General features: G+C 46.2%; 1 protein-coding gene across 1 annotated transcript in view; it reads right to left on the bottom strand.

Annotated features, from left to right (window-relative positions):
- The window catches only part of LOC149352559 (uncharacterized), a 48977-nt gene extending 47347 nt beyond the window's left edge, over positions 1 to 1630 (bottom strand). Inside the window, exon 1 of the mRNA XM_089581751.1 lies at positions 1478 to 1630. The gene's annotated coding sequence lies outside the window, so the exon portion shown is untranslated. The remainder of the gene's footprint in view (positions 1 to 1477) is intronic.
- Between the last annotated feature and the right edge of the window lie 11904 nt (positions 1631 to 13534).

Raw genomic sequence — 13534 nt, forward strand, 5'->3', positions numbered from 1 at the left:
GCTCCCGATCGGGCGCCGCGAAAGGAGCACTTGGCACCCACACCTATCAACATGGTCATTTTCAGTAAGGTACCCACAGGGTATACCTTTCCTAGACAGTCGCACGGCTACAACGTGATACTTTGAGAGCGCTACCTCAGGTGTATTTCACGTTGTGTGCTGCGGTATACATACAGTCATTGTCAAAAGTATACAGCCCAAGGGATCTGCTGCTGAGCCCTGCAGCGTGGCTCCTCTTGCATACTGAGGGGCCCTAATCTCGCCAAGCCGGGGGGAACTTAAGTCGTCCTCAACACTCCCAAGCTTAGGACTGTCAAATGCGCTAAAGGGCCCCGCTACACGGCTGGGAAGCAAACCCTTTGGGCTGTATATTTTTGACAAAGACTGTACCTGTGGGAGGTTACTAATCCAAGGAATGAAAGCTCCGAGGGTGCAATATGCGCTCGCGTCATCGTATATCTCATTCTCCTTCCTTACGCTCTCGCGGGCATTTTCAGTCTGCAGCCATGCAAACACATACCAGCAGCGGATACACGCTCAGTTTATCTTGTCTTATCATGTATACAGAACAGCGTGGCTGCAAGGCGGTCCACATTCCTTCGGAAATTTATTGCTTGCGCCTCCGCGTGGGCAGCGGGCGGCTCTCTTCCGGGTGTGCAAAAGTACAGAAAAACCAATGGGACATCTTCAAGTTACTCGCATTTAACGCGCTTCTTTTAACCACTTGTTGTTTGGGCTTGTGTGCGAGATTCGCCATCAGCACGAGTTTGAATTCACTGCTGCACATGGTCCAGAGATGCATAAATAACCGCCGCAATGTGCCCGTTATATTTAGTCAAGGCCTCCAAGAACGAAAAGGTTTGCGAACTTGCATATCGAGCTGGCGGCATGCCTTGCCGAGAATGACAGAAGTAGGGACAGATAAAGAGGAAATGAATGAGAGAGAATGGTTTGATTTAGTTTCTGGGGGTGTACTGTCCCAAAGCGACTGACATCAAACATTCAGCGTCTTTGGGTATTTTTAAGCATAAACTACATTCTCATTTTATGGCCTTACCTGAATGTTTTCACTGATACTCAATAACGCGTGTTATTCAGGTCGTGCTTTCCTTATTTCTGTTCATACTTTTCTTTCCTTCCACTGTGAACTGCTGCTGTTTTCTGACTACATTTTAATTCTTGGTTTGGTTTATGGTGGTTTAACGTCCCAAAGCGACTCTGGCTGTGAGGGACGCCGTAGTGAAGGGCTCCGGAAATTTCGACCACCTGGGATTCTTTAACGTGCACTGACATTGCACAGTACACGGGCCATCTAGAATTTCGCCTCCATCGAAATTCGACCGCCGCGACCGGGATCGAACCTGTGTCTTTCGTGTCAGCAGCCGATCACCATAACCACTGAGCCACCGCGGCGGCAATTAGAGAATGTCTAAAAAAGATTGGTGATCTCCGGTGAAACGGCCGGTGTTCCTCTCACCTAATCGAAACGTTGCGGTGCCGCGCACATGGAAAAAGCAGTCCTCTCGTCGGCGGCGCAGTCGAACGCCATGCGCATAAGCACCGTGCCTCTTGAATAACCACACAACACACACACACACGAACCTAGAATGCCTGATCGACGAAGCACAGAACTCACGACTTTCGAATATACATTCCGAAGACGTCCAAGACGAGTGTCGCGAAGCGGTAGCAGACGCCCGCGGAGCAGACGACCCCGCGATGGCAGCTCCGCCTGGCAGCTTCTCGGCGGGGCCTTCCATGAAGCGCGCGTCCTCGCCCTTCGGTATGCGGCCCACGCAGCAGAGCCTGCGGGCGTCGTCGGTACGGGTGACTGTTGCGCGGCGGCGTCACTTAAACGCGATGATTGTGCACGGCCGAGGTCAGCGAGTGACTAACAGCGCGGCCTCTCCTATCGGCGTGTTGTGATAAAGTGTCCGCCGCTGCGGGACCACGCCTCACGTCTCATTTCACGCGAAGCTGCGGACAATCGGTTAATAAGCGAAGTGATGAACCGAACCGCGAGGCTCTATGACAAGGTGTGTGCCACAGCGAACATGACTGGCGCTTTCGTGCATTACGGCATGCTGTCTCGAGTCAGTATGCGCAGGAGATTCCTTTAAACCGAGATTCTGACACCGTTATTTCGGCGTTGGCATTTCGTATTAAGACCCACGTTACCGCTGCTGCAAATGACGAAGAGAGATGGCGAGAGAGACGATTATTACTCGGCGCTCATCTCTCTCTCGAAACACTGTCGCCAGTTTCAGCGACAGTCGCTATTAATGGTCAGAATCAGCGACAAATTTGGGAAAAGAGGGCGGGAGGACTGGGGAGGAGGTGATTGCACGATCTAAGCGAGTTTTATGAAAGGAAACTGCACCGACTGCCATTTTTTCGACGAAAAAGGTCACCGAGAATGTATTGTAGAACTAGGAGCGCCTCCGACCCAGTCGCCCTCTGTGTAAGCGTAGCCCTTAAATCCACTGCCACTGGTCAGAAGATGTCGTGTCGCGGTTCATTGGCACGCGCACGCATTCTAAATAACTGTGTTTGGCTCATGATGACCTTAGCTGCGTATGTGCCATTAAATCCAACACAACACAACACGCATTCTAAATAACGGAGTAGCGCAACGAGGGGGCCTGGAGGCCGGCACGCGAGGCGCTTATGTCGCTGAGAAAGTTGCGCACGCGTAATTTACGACCAGCGAAATTGTGTTGTCCCCATTATTTTGCTCATGCGTGCCTACAGTCAGTAATAATCTGCTTGTTGACCATTATTATCAGCGTATCCAAGGGCGAAACTGTTTTGTTATTTGAGGTTACTCAGTTATGAGGCACAAAATTGACGTACCGCTTTTCCGCACTTTTTAGAAATTAACGAGCAGCATTTAGCTTGTCTGTATCCTTACTGCGCACAATCTCTAATCTCTTTCCATTTCCAGCTTACTTATCTATATTTCCTTTAATCGGCCAACTATTACATACCCTCCGCACCATACTCTCAGTTCTGTGAGTGATGAACAGCGACAGCACAAAGCTAAAGTTTCAATGCAACTGGTGAGGTATCCAGGAAGGCAGAAGTAATTCATGTTTTTGTTTTTCCTATTCGCATGCATGCATTGTAAGGTAGATGCGGAAATATTTCTGCAGAATGCAAACAGAAAAAAACAACTGGAAGGGACACTTAAGCTCCGCCTTAAGGGTCTGTCGCGGTAGTTAGTGAGTTAACTGCCATATATGCAGAAGGTCATTCTCTACTTTGCATTCATAGATCCTTGGGAGTCCTCACACCACTCCTGGCGCCCTGCGATGGCAGTTGCTCCCAGCGGTGGGCCATGTGCGGCAAAGGTTGCCCTTCCCGAACGACCAATCCTTAACTTAACTGCCACCTGCCACGGTGGGCAGGTTGCGATGACGTACGCCGCAAGGCCATGCGACCTAGGTGGCCCACTTACCTCCTAGGTTGCTCTTTGAGGACCACCTGCCCGAGCCATGCTCGTGATTTTTCGCTCACAACGCCGACGCCGACAACGCCGGATTTCCTGGAGAATGTGGCCAACTCTGAAATGCGATATGACAGCGATATCCAACGCAAACAGGCTTACATGTATCTCGGGCGTATCTTTGTACAGGGGAAGTAGACCACTTTTTTAACTCGAGAGCGTTAGTGCCCCCAAGCCAGAAAAAAAAAATTGTCCGGCGTCGGTGATGGCAACCGTTTGAAGCCTCGCAGCCGGAGAAACCGGTCGCTCCGGCAACCTACGTGAACCACCTAGGTCACGTGACCTTGTGGCATCGTCCCAACCTGCCCACCGGATTGAGAGCAAACTGACCACCCTGGCAGGTGGCAGTTAAATGAATGATTGTTCACGAGAGGTCGCTCGGCAAGAGCAACCTGGGCCGCACAAGCTCCACAGGTGGCAGCCCCTGCTATCGCAGGTTAGTGGTGCGTCGCTTAACCGCTGCACCACTGCGCCAGGAGTGGAATGAGGACTCCCAGGGATCTGTGAATGTAGAGTCGGTAATTACCAATTCCGAATATATGGGCGTTAACCTATTAACGCAGCCGCGTCATACACTTAAGGGGGAGCTTAAGTCTCCCCTCCAGTTTTTTTTTTTTTTTGTGCGTGTATTCCTACTGGCCGAGCAATTTCTGCGCAGAGATGCAGGAGAGCTTTCCACGCCTTCCAGAGTGATCGTGCGGCAGCGTCGCGTCTATTCCAGGGCACAGAAATCAACGCCTCTCAACACGCACCGACACAGCGGTTGCCGAATTTTTGCCCTGCAGAGTACATGCAAAAGTCCTAGGAGGGCCTAGAGTTTCTTCCTAATTTACGCCATTTCAGCTTTAAAAAATACATAATTATGTATTGCTAAAATGTATTTCACTCTGCGTTTAGCCTTCCAAAATTAACGCGATTTTAGAACAGGGCAATTTATCAGTGTCTGCCTCCAAATGCAAGGATTCTCTCATGCATGGCAGAACGACCATTTTCTGCTTTTCTAATCGATGCTATGGAGCCTGTCGTAACAGCTGGTTGAATTCCTGAATGAAAGCCCATTGGGTTGTCCATGACCAGTGAAACCATTAGAGCACCTTGGCAGAACCAACGCTTAAGTACACGCTGGTTCATTTCGTCAGCATCAAACCCAGGCAGTATTTTTCACGGTTACATGGTGAACTGGGAAGTATTTACGGTTCTTAATTCCGCATTAATTTAGCGTTAAATACCTTCTGAGCTGCTGGAGGGCATGAAATGTTTAAATCAATAAGTTTTTCTGCGCTCGGCTATTGAGCCGGAGTTCCCGGGTTTTAACTCGGCCGCGGCGGCCGCGTTTCGATGGAGGCGAAATGCAAAGGCGCCCGTGTGCTGTGCGATGTCAGTGCACGTTAAAGATTTCCAGGTGATCGAAATTAAACCGGAGACCTCCACGGCACCACTTTCTTCCTTTCTTCTCTCACTCCCTCCTTTCTTTCTCCTCTGATCCCTTACCTTAAGAAGCGGTTCCCGTGTCCACCGAGATGTGACAGATACTGCGCCATTTCCAGTTTTCAGTTTTCAATTTAGTGAACAGAAATAAGCGCAAGTGCCAAGAAAAGAACGCCAGTCTCATTCCCCCCCTTAACATTCGACCAAGCGCAAAAAGTCCTGAAGGATCCCTTCACTTTGCAAACACTTCTGGAATAAAAAAGAAAGTGAGAAATTGCGTGCAGAATAAAGATATCACCACAAAAACGATGCTGTCGGGGGTAACACGAGGCCACGTGAAATTTTAGTGCAACTTTCAAACAGGTTGCGTTCGCCTTTAGTGTCATCCGTGCAGTGTCAAAAGACAAGCTTTCGTGGCGCTCCCTGCGTCCGGGAAGCTCACTTTATTTGGCTCGACGCCCATGTAATTTCTCCTAGTCAATCCCAGGTGTTCTGGCCAACGAGTGATCTTCTCTAACAATGCTTTGTCATCATCATTCAGCCCAAACACGCCATGCGCTGTTCAAGTGTGTAGCGCCCGCACAGAGGTTGACACGGCCGCCAAGGACCCATCGCTAGGAAGATGCACCGCGTCTGCGGAGTAATTGCGCTGAAAAGACGCCCCATTGTTCGTGCCTTGCAAGAAGCTAGGTATACGCGCGTTACATTCAAGTGTTGGCGGTAGTGTGTAAAAAGTATGGTTCATTACTCGTCTGGCTGAAAATCGCGTAATAGAATATACGGAGATTTTTAGTATACACTCCACACCCGGTGTATAGTCCTCAGGGCTCAATTTTGGCCGAGATTTTTTTTTTTTTTTTTTACTGTAGGTTGCCCGTATCCAGTACATAGTCCGCAGGGGCCCGGTGTGCAGTGCGCGCGTAAAAATGTATGTTCACCCGCATATTAGTGCGACCACGGCTGTCGAAGCAAAAAAAAAAAAAACGCTGTCGTTTCTGCGTCAGACGAAGGCTGTATTGCCTTCCATATTTTCGATGTCTCCTAATCAGTCGCAGACGTCCGAAAGCCGGCTTTAGCGAAGCCATTGACGCTAACACGACAAGGGATAGCCTTCCAGGAATCCACCACCCCCTTTTAATTTTTTGTGTGGACTTTCATATTCTTCTTAATCGAGATACCAACTAGTGCTAGTTAGCGTGCGCGCAACCAATCATACCACGCGATGGCAACAGGACCACAACGCAACTATATAGCAAAACTTCGTCATAGAAACGCGTTTCGCATCCAGTATATATTGAGGGATATGGAACAAAAATTCTATATTGGCCGCACCTATAGTTGAGCAACACTTGTTGTTGGGCTAGTTGGTAATACATACTTCTGAAGGAACCAGCGCACAAAACACAACGGACATGAAAAAGGTGGTACACGACGGACAGGAGCGCTGAACTTACAACTTTATTTCGGAAGTAAAGATGCAACGTATATATACAGCCATGTCAGGGAGGCGTGTCACACAGGGAAAGCAAGAACAAGTGAAATCTACAAGGTCATGATGAGACAAGCGGCACAAGCAAACCAAAAACCTTAACTAATATAACATGTGAAGGTGACCAGTTTCAATGGAGGCAAGAAAAACAACAGGGAAAAAAACAAGGGAAAAACGCCAGACCTCGTGAAGATGAAAATTGATACTGATAACAAAAACCGATAAAAACAAAAAGGCAAAAGCCAATAAAAGCGATAAAAGCAATAAAGTTAACAGGGCAATGGAAATGAAAAAGATAAAATGCCAACAAGTAACACGGCAAAAAATACTAACAGCTAAAATTAAGAAAACATCGCGGAAAAAACTAACAGCTAAAAGGTAAAACCCACAGAAACATAAGGTTAAGTCTTGTGTAAACAAATAGCGGAATAAAGTTGGCGGGAAAAAGACGGTTGCATAAGGTAGGAAGTTAAAATGCTAGTGCCTCGAATTTTGTGCCAGATAGGCGAGTTCTTTCTCAGATAGCGACACTGAAGGCTGGCTAATGCACTTTTCTTTTAACGACGCTATCGTGATTGCCTCAACTATTTCACGGGGCCTCGTGTTTCTGATTGTGGCTATTACCCGAGTCCTTTCGAAGTGTGGCAAACATCCTGTTTCTACATCTTTGCAATCCCGACAATGAATACCAATGTGACGGCACTTTTGAACATTTGCGTTGTAATCATGTTCTTTTAGTCTTTCATTTAAACAACGCCCTGTCTGTCCAATATACTGCTTCCCACAGGACAGGGGGATGGAATAGACAACTGAATCGGTACACTGCACAAAATTCTTCTGGTGCCTGATATTGCATGTACTCTCTTTTTTACGAGTTTCGTTGACCTTTCTGCAAAGCTGGGAAAGTCGCTTTGGGGCACTAAAGACGACTTCAACTCCAACACGTTTCCCAATTTTCTTAATGTTGTGCGAAATGCGATGCAAGTAGGGCATAACAGAGACTTTCTTTCTATTGGTGTTGTCAGTCGGGGCAGTCGAATCGGGTCGTTTTGATTTTTTAAGCATTGCTTCAGCGACTGAGGCTAAAAGCTTAGTGGGGTAGCCAGCATTTTCTAATCTAATTGTTTGCGCTAAAAAACTACTCTCAATTTGTTGTTCACACGATTTTACCAGCGCATTTCTAAAGATTCCTTGAACTACATTCCTTTTAACCAACTTAGAGTGGGCTGAGTCAAAAGGAAGTACCGGCTTCTGGCCCCTTGGCTCATAAGACCAGCATAGGTGATCACACTTGAAATGAAGGCCCAATTCTAAAAATCTCAAGGACCCATTATTTGGAAGTTCATGTGTAAGGGTTAAAGGAGATAAGCATTCTAAGAAAATGGCCAATGTTTTCGAGACATCAACTTGGAAGGTATCCTGATTGCAATCGAGAAAAACGAGAAAGTCGTCTACAAAACGAAAAATCTTTGTTACTTTTGTACCCTCCAACCGACTGCTGACGTTTTTATCAAGTTTGGCTAAATACAGGTCGCTCAATAAAGGGGCAATGACGGAACCAATACAGATCCCTTTCTTCTGAAGAAAAATCTTGTCATCCCATTCTGCAAATGTTGATTTCAGATAGGCTGCTAGAAGTTCCAGGAAACCGCTTACTGCAATACCACATTCATTTTGAAAGGAAACCGGACCAAACTTGTCAATACAGTCGTTAACGCATTCCAGCAGGTCGTCATGTGGGATAGAATAAAATAAATCCTTTACATCAACAGAAAACCCTAAAAGTGGTTTGTTGTGCTGGGTCTTTAAAAATTCAACCACTTCTCCTGCGTGCTTAACAACGAAAGGATCATCAAGAGTCAATTTTTTTAGATGAAGCTGCAGAAAGCTGCCAACACATTTTTGCCAGGTGCCCGTTTCAGAAACAATGACTCTTAAGGGACAGCCAGGCTTGTGCGTCTTGGCCGTAAAGAACATATTTAAGGAAAGATTTTTGCTGCCGTTAGTAGCATTTGTAAGCTTTAGCAAATTTAAGCTTTTGCATAGTTTCTTCACTTCTTTCTTTGCTTTAGAAATTGAGGTTGCGCGATGTCGATCGAAAGAGGCTTGGATTGCTTCAGAGGCTTTACAATGGTAGAGCTGTGTAGGTAGAACACAGAAACCGCCCTCCTTGTCAGCAGCCAGTAACACTAGGCGCTTTTCTTTCAAAACAGCTATAGTTCTTTGCAGAGGAAGCGCAGTGCCTTTACCTTCACACCTTGCCAGCCTTCAGAAATGCACCGCTGGGCGTCCGCTCCTGGCGCAAGCCGAGAAACACTCCTGACGGCGGCAAGCAAATCGGGGGCGGATAACCTTGGTTCGATGGCGAACTTCGGCCCTTTGCTCAGTAAGCGGCGAACATCCTCTGGTAGAGAAACATCTTCAGCAAGATGCACCGGATTCCTTGAGGCTGATTTCTTCTTAGGTACTTGTGCTCGAAGATGGGGCAAAACCTGCTGCCACAAGAATTCTGTAGTTCTGTTGATGATGCAAGAGAAGTGACGCCAACGGTCACCTGGGCCTTGTGAAGACGAAGACGGGATAAGAAGAAGACGCAGAACCATGGTATTCGGCTTTGTAAGTTGCTCAGGTCTGAGTGGCAGCACCAAGCACGTATTCACAAGGACTTTCTGCGTCTTCTTCTTATCCCGTCTTCGTCTTCACAAGGCCCAGGTGACCGTTGGCGTCACTTCTCTTGCATCATCAACAGAACTACAGAATTCTTGTGGCAGCAGGTTTTGCCCCATCTTCGAGCACAAGTACCTAAGAAGAAATCAGCCTCAAGGAATCCGGTGTATCTTGCTGAAGGTGTTTCTCTACCAGAGGATGTTCGCCGCTTACTGAGCAAAGGGCCGAAGTTCGCCATCGAACCAAGGTTATCCGCCCCCGATTTGCTTGCCGCCGTCAGGAATGTTTCTCGGCTTGCGCCAGGAGCGGACGCCCAGCGGTGCATTTCTGAAGGCGTTGACATGCTGGCAAGGTGTGAAGGTAAAGGCACTGCGCTTCCTCTGCAAAGAACTATAGCTGTTTTGAAAGAAAAGCGCCTAGTGTTACTGGCTGCTGACAAGGAGGGCGGTTTCTGTGTTCTACCTAGACAGCTCTACCATTGTAAAGCCTCTGAAGCAATCCAAGCCTCTTTCGATCGACATCGAGCAACCTCAATTTCTAAAGCAAAGAAAGAAGTGAAGAAACTATGCAAAAGCTTAAATTTGCTAAAGCTTACAAATGCTATTAACGGCAGCAAAAATCTTTCCTTAAATATGTTCTTTACGGCCAAGACGCACAAGCCTGGCTGTCCCTTAAGAGTCATTGTTTCTGAAACGGGCACCTGGCAAAAATGTGTTGGCAGCTTTCTGCAGCTTCATCTAAAAAAATTGACTCTTGATGATCCTTTCGTTGTTAAGCACGCAGGAGAAGTGGTTGAATTTTTAAAGACCCAGCACAACAAACCACTTTTAGGGTTTTCTGTTGATGTAAAGGATTTATTTTATTCTATCCCACATGACGACCTGCTGGAATGCGTTAACGACTGTATTGACAAGTTTGGTCCGGTTTCCTTTCAAAATGAATGTGGTATTGCAGTAAGCGGTTTCCTGGAACTTCTAGCAGCCTATCTGAAATCAACATTTGCAGAATGGGATGACAAGATTTTTCTTCAGAAGAAAGGGATCTGTATTGGTTCCGTCATTGCCCCTTTATTGAGCGACCTGTATTTAGCCAAACTTGATAAAAACGTCAGCAGTCGGTTGGAGGGTACAAAAGTAACAAAGATTTTTCGTTTTGTAGACGACTTTCTCGTTTTTCTCGATTGCAATCAGGATACCTTCCAAGTTGATGTCTCGAAAACATTGGCCATTTTCTTAGAATGCTTATCTCCTTTAACCCTTACACATGAACTTCCAAATAATGGGTCCTTGAGATTTTTAGAATTGGGCCTTCATTTCAAGTGTGATCACCTATGCTGGTCTTATGAGCCAAGGGGCCAGAAGCCGGTACTTCCTTTTGACTCAGCCCACTCTAAGTTGGTTAAAAGGAATGTAGTTCAAGGAATCTTTAGAAATGCGCTGGTAAAATCGTGTGAACAACAAATTGAGAGTAGTTTTTTAGCGCAAACAATTAGATTAGAAAATGCTGGCTACCCCACTAAGCTTTTAGCCTCAGTCGCTGAAGCAATGCTTAAAAAATCAAAACGACCCGATTCGACTGCCCCGACTGACAACACCAATAGAAAGAAAGTCTCTGTTATGCCCTACTTGCATCGCATTTCGCACAACATTAAGAAAATTGGGAAACGTGTTGGAGTTGAAGTCGTCTTTAGTGCCCCAAAGCGACTTTCCCAGCTTTGCAGAAAGGTCAACGAAACTCGTAAAAAAGAGAGTACATGCAATATCAGGCACCAGAAGAATTTTGTGCAGTGTACCGATTCAGTTGTCTATTCCATCCCCCTGTCCTGTGGGAAGCAGTATATTGGACAGACAGGGCGTTGTTTAAATGAAAGACTAAAAGAACATGATTACAACGCAAATGTTCAAAAGTGCCGTCACATTGGTATTCATTGTCGGGATTGCAAAGATGTAGAAACAGGATGTTTGCCACACTTCGAAAGGACTCGGGTAATAGCCACAATCAGAAACACGAGGCCCCGTGAAATAGTTGAGGCAATCACGATAGCGTCGTTAAAAGAAAAGTGCATTAGCCAGCCTTCAGTGTCGCTATCTGAGAAAGAACTCGCCTATCTGGCACAAAATTCGAGGCACTAGCATTTTAACTTCCTATCTTATGCAACCGTCTTTTTCCCGCCAACTTTATTCCGCTATTTGTTTACACAAGACTTAACCTTATGTTTCTGTGGGTTTTACCTTTTAGCTGTTAGTTTTTTCCGCGATGTTTTCTTAATTTTAGCTGTTAGTATTTTTTGCCGTGTTACTTGTTGGCATTTTATCTTTTTCATTTCCATTGCCCTGTTAACTTTATTGCTTTTATCGCTTTTATTGGCTTTTGCCTTTTTGTTTTTATCGGTTTTTGTTATCAGTATCAATTTTCATCTTCACGAGGTCTGGCGTTTTTCCCTTGTTTTTTTCCCTGTTGTTTTTCTTGCCTCCATTGAAACTGGTCACCTTCACATGTTATATTAGTTAAGGTTTTTGGTTTGCTTGTGCCGCTTGTCTCATCATGACCTTGTAGATTTCACTTGTTCTTGCTTTCCCTGTGTGACACGCCTCCCTGACATGGCTGTATATATACGTTGCATCTTTACTTCCGAAATAAAGTTGTAAGTTCAGCGCTCCTGTCCGTCGTGTACCACCTTTTTCATGTCCGTTGTGTTTTGTGCGCTGGTTCCTTCAGAAGTACGCACCTATAGATAGTCCGCAAAGAGCAAAATTTCAACTTTTAAACATATATAGCTCGCGGACTGTACGTCGGAGATTGCGACATATATGTTGTACAACTCTGACGGTTTAATCTGCTCATCTTCTTATCGAAGCATTTTCCCCATATACTTCCGTTTTTTTTTTTTTGCAAGAAATAACACGTTTGACATGCGAGAGTGGCAGTTGAAGTAACAGGCTGACTGCCATGCATTGCGCAGAACTACTCCAAAGCATGCTTACTGTTGACACCGACATCCCTGTACGGAGCCGCATACGGACTGGGCACTTGCCATCCTATTGGCTTTTCATGCGACTATAGTTTTCTTTAAGAAATCCTCGCAAGTTACACCGTCTTTTCCACAGGAGGAAAACACTCAATACTGGAGATTTTAAATCTAGTTAATTAGAGTTTCGTTTTTGTAAGATTTCTAAACCGCAATAAAAGAGCGTACAGCGAATGGTACTTCTATTGTTTTTAAACTCACGTAGATGCGTGTAAAGGAAATGCTGAAAACTACACTTCGGAACCACCTACGCTCTCAAAATCGCTGGAACTGACATTGGATAAAGAGCTCAGTCTATGCCTGGCCGATATCAGTAAGCACACAGGGCAATTAAGCGCAGGTGAATAAACCCTGGACCCTTGTCGTCGGCGGGGTTTGTTTTGAGTCACATTCGATAAGCCGACCATGTGCGCGACAGGGCCCATGATAGCTTCCAGCCGTCTGTTCCGTGGCTTTTTACACGTCAAAATAATACGCTTGACATAAAAAAAAAGAAATCAACCCAAAGGTTTCCGAGAAATTCTAAAAAATTCTGACAAATAGTGGGCATCAGAAGTGGAACTATATTTGCTTCATAATACACTATGAACCAAACAACAGCAGCAGACATCATCATCATCAGCAGCCTGACTACTCTCACTGTAGGGCAAAGGCCTTTCCCATGTTTCTACAATTAACCCTGTCCCTTGCCAGTTGCGGCCACCGTATCCCCGCAAACTTCTTAATCTCCTCCGCCTACCTAACTTTCTGCCGCCCCCTGCTACGTTTGCCTTCTCTTGGAATCCACTCCGTTACCCATAAGGACCACCGGTTATTTTGCCTTCGCATTATGCCCTGCCGAAGCCCATTTATTCCTCTTGATTTCGACTACGATGCCATTAACCGGCGTTTGTTCCCTCACCCACTCTGTCCGCTTCCGGTCTCTTAACGTTACACCTATCATTTTTCTTTCCATAGCTCGCTGCGTTGTCCTTAACTTAAGCTGAACCCTCTTCGTTAGCCTCCACATTTCTGCCCCACAGGTGAGTACCGGTAAGATACAGCTGTTGTATACTTTTCTCTTGAGGGATATTGGTAAACTGCCATTCATGATCTGAGAGAACCTGCCATATGCGCCGCTCCGCCCCATTCTTATTCTTCTAGTTATTTCCCTCTCATCATCCGCATCACACAACTTGTGCCCAAATTCATGACACATGACCAAGGCCTGTCTTCAAAACACAATTTCGCTGTACCTTACCTGGAACGATGCCCTTCACGGGTGAAAATTTATGGGAGCCGCATTTGAAACGATGCGTTCTCGGGAAATGCTTATCTTGGCTATCGAGAAGAAGGGAGGAAGATGCGTGTGCTATAGAGCCACGCACTGACACGCTGACAAGCGCAACGAGTACACAAACTTCTCTTTAATGCGCGC

This window comes from Amblyomma mixtum, chromosome 3 (assembly GCF_055824585.1).
Source record: "Amblyomma mixtum isolate Tamu chromosome 3, ASM5582458v1, whole genome shotgun sequence".
Taxonomy (NCBI): Eukaryota; Metazoa; Arthropoda; class Arachnida; order Ixodida; family Ixodidae; genus Amblyomma; species Amblyomma mixtum.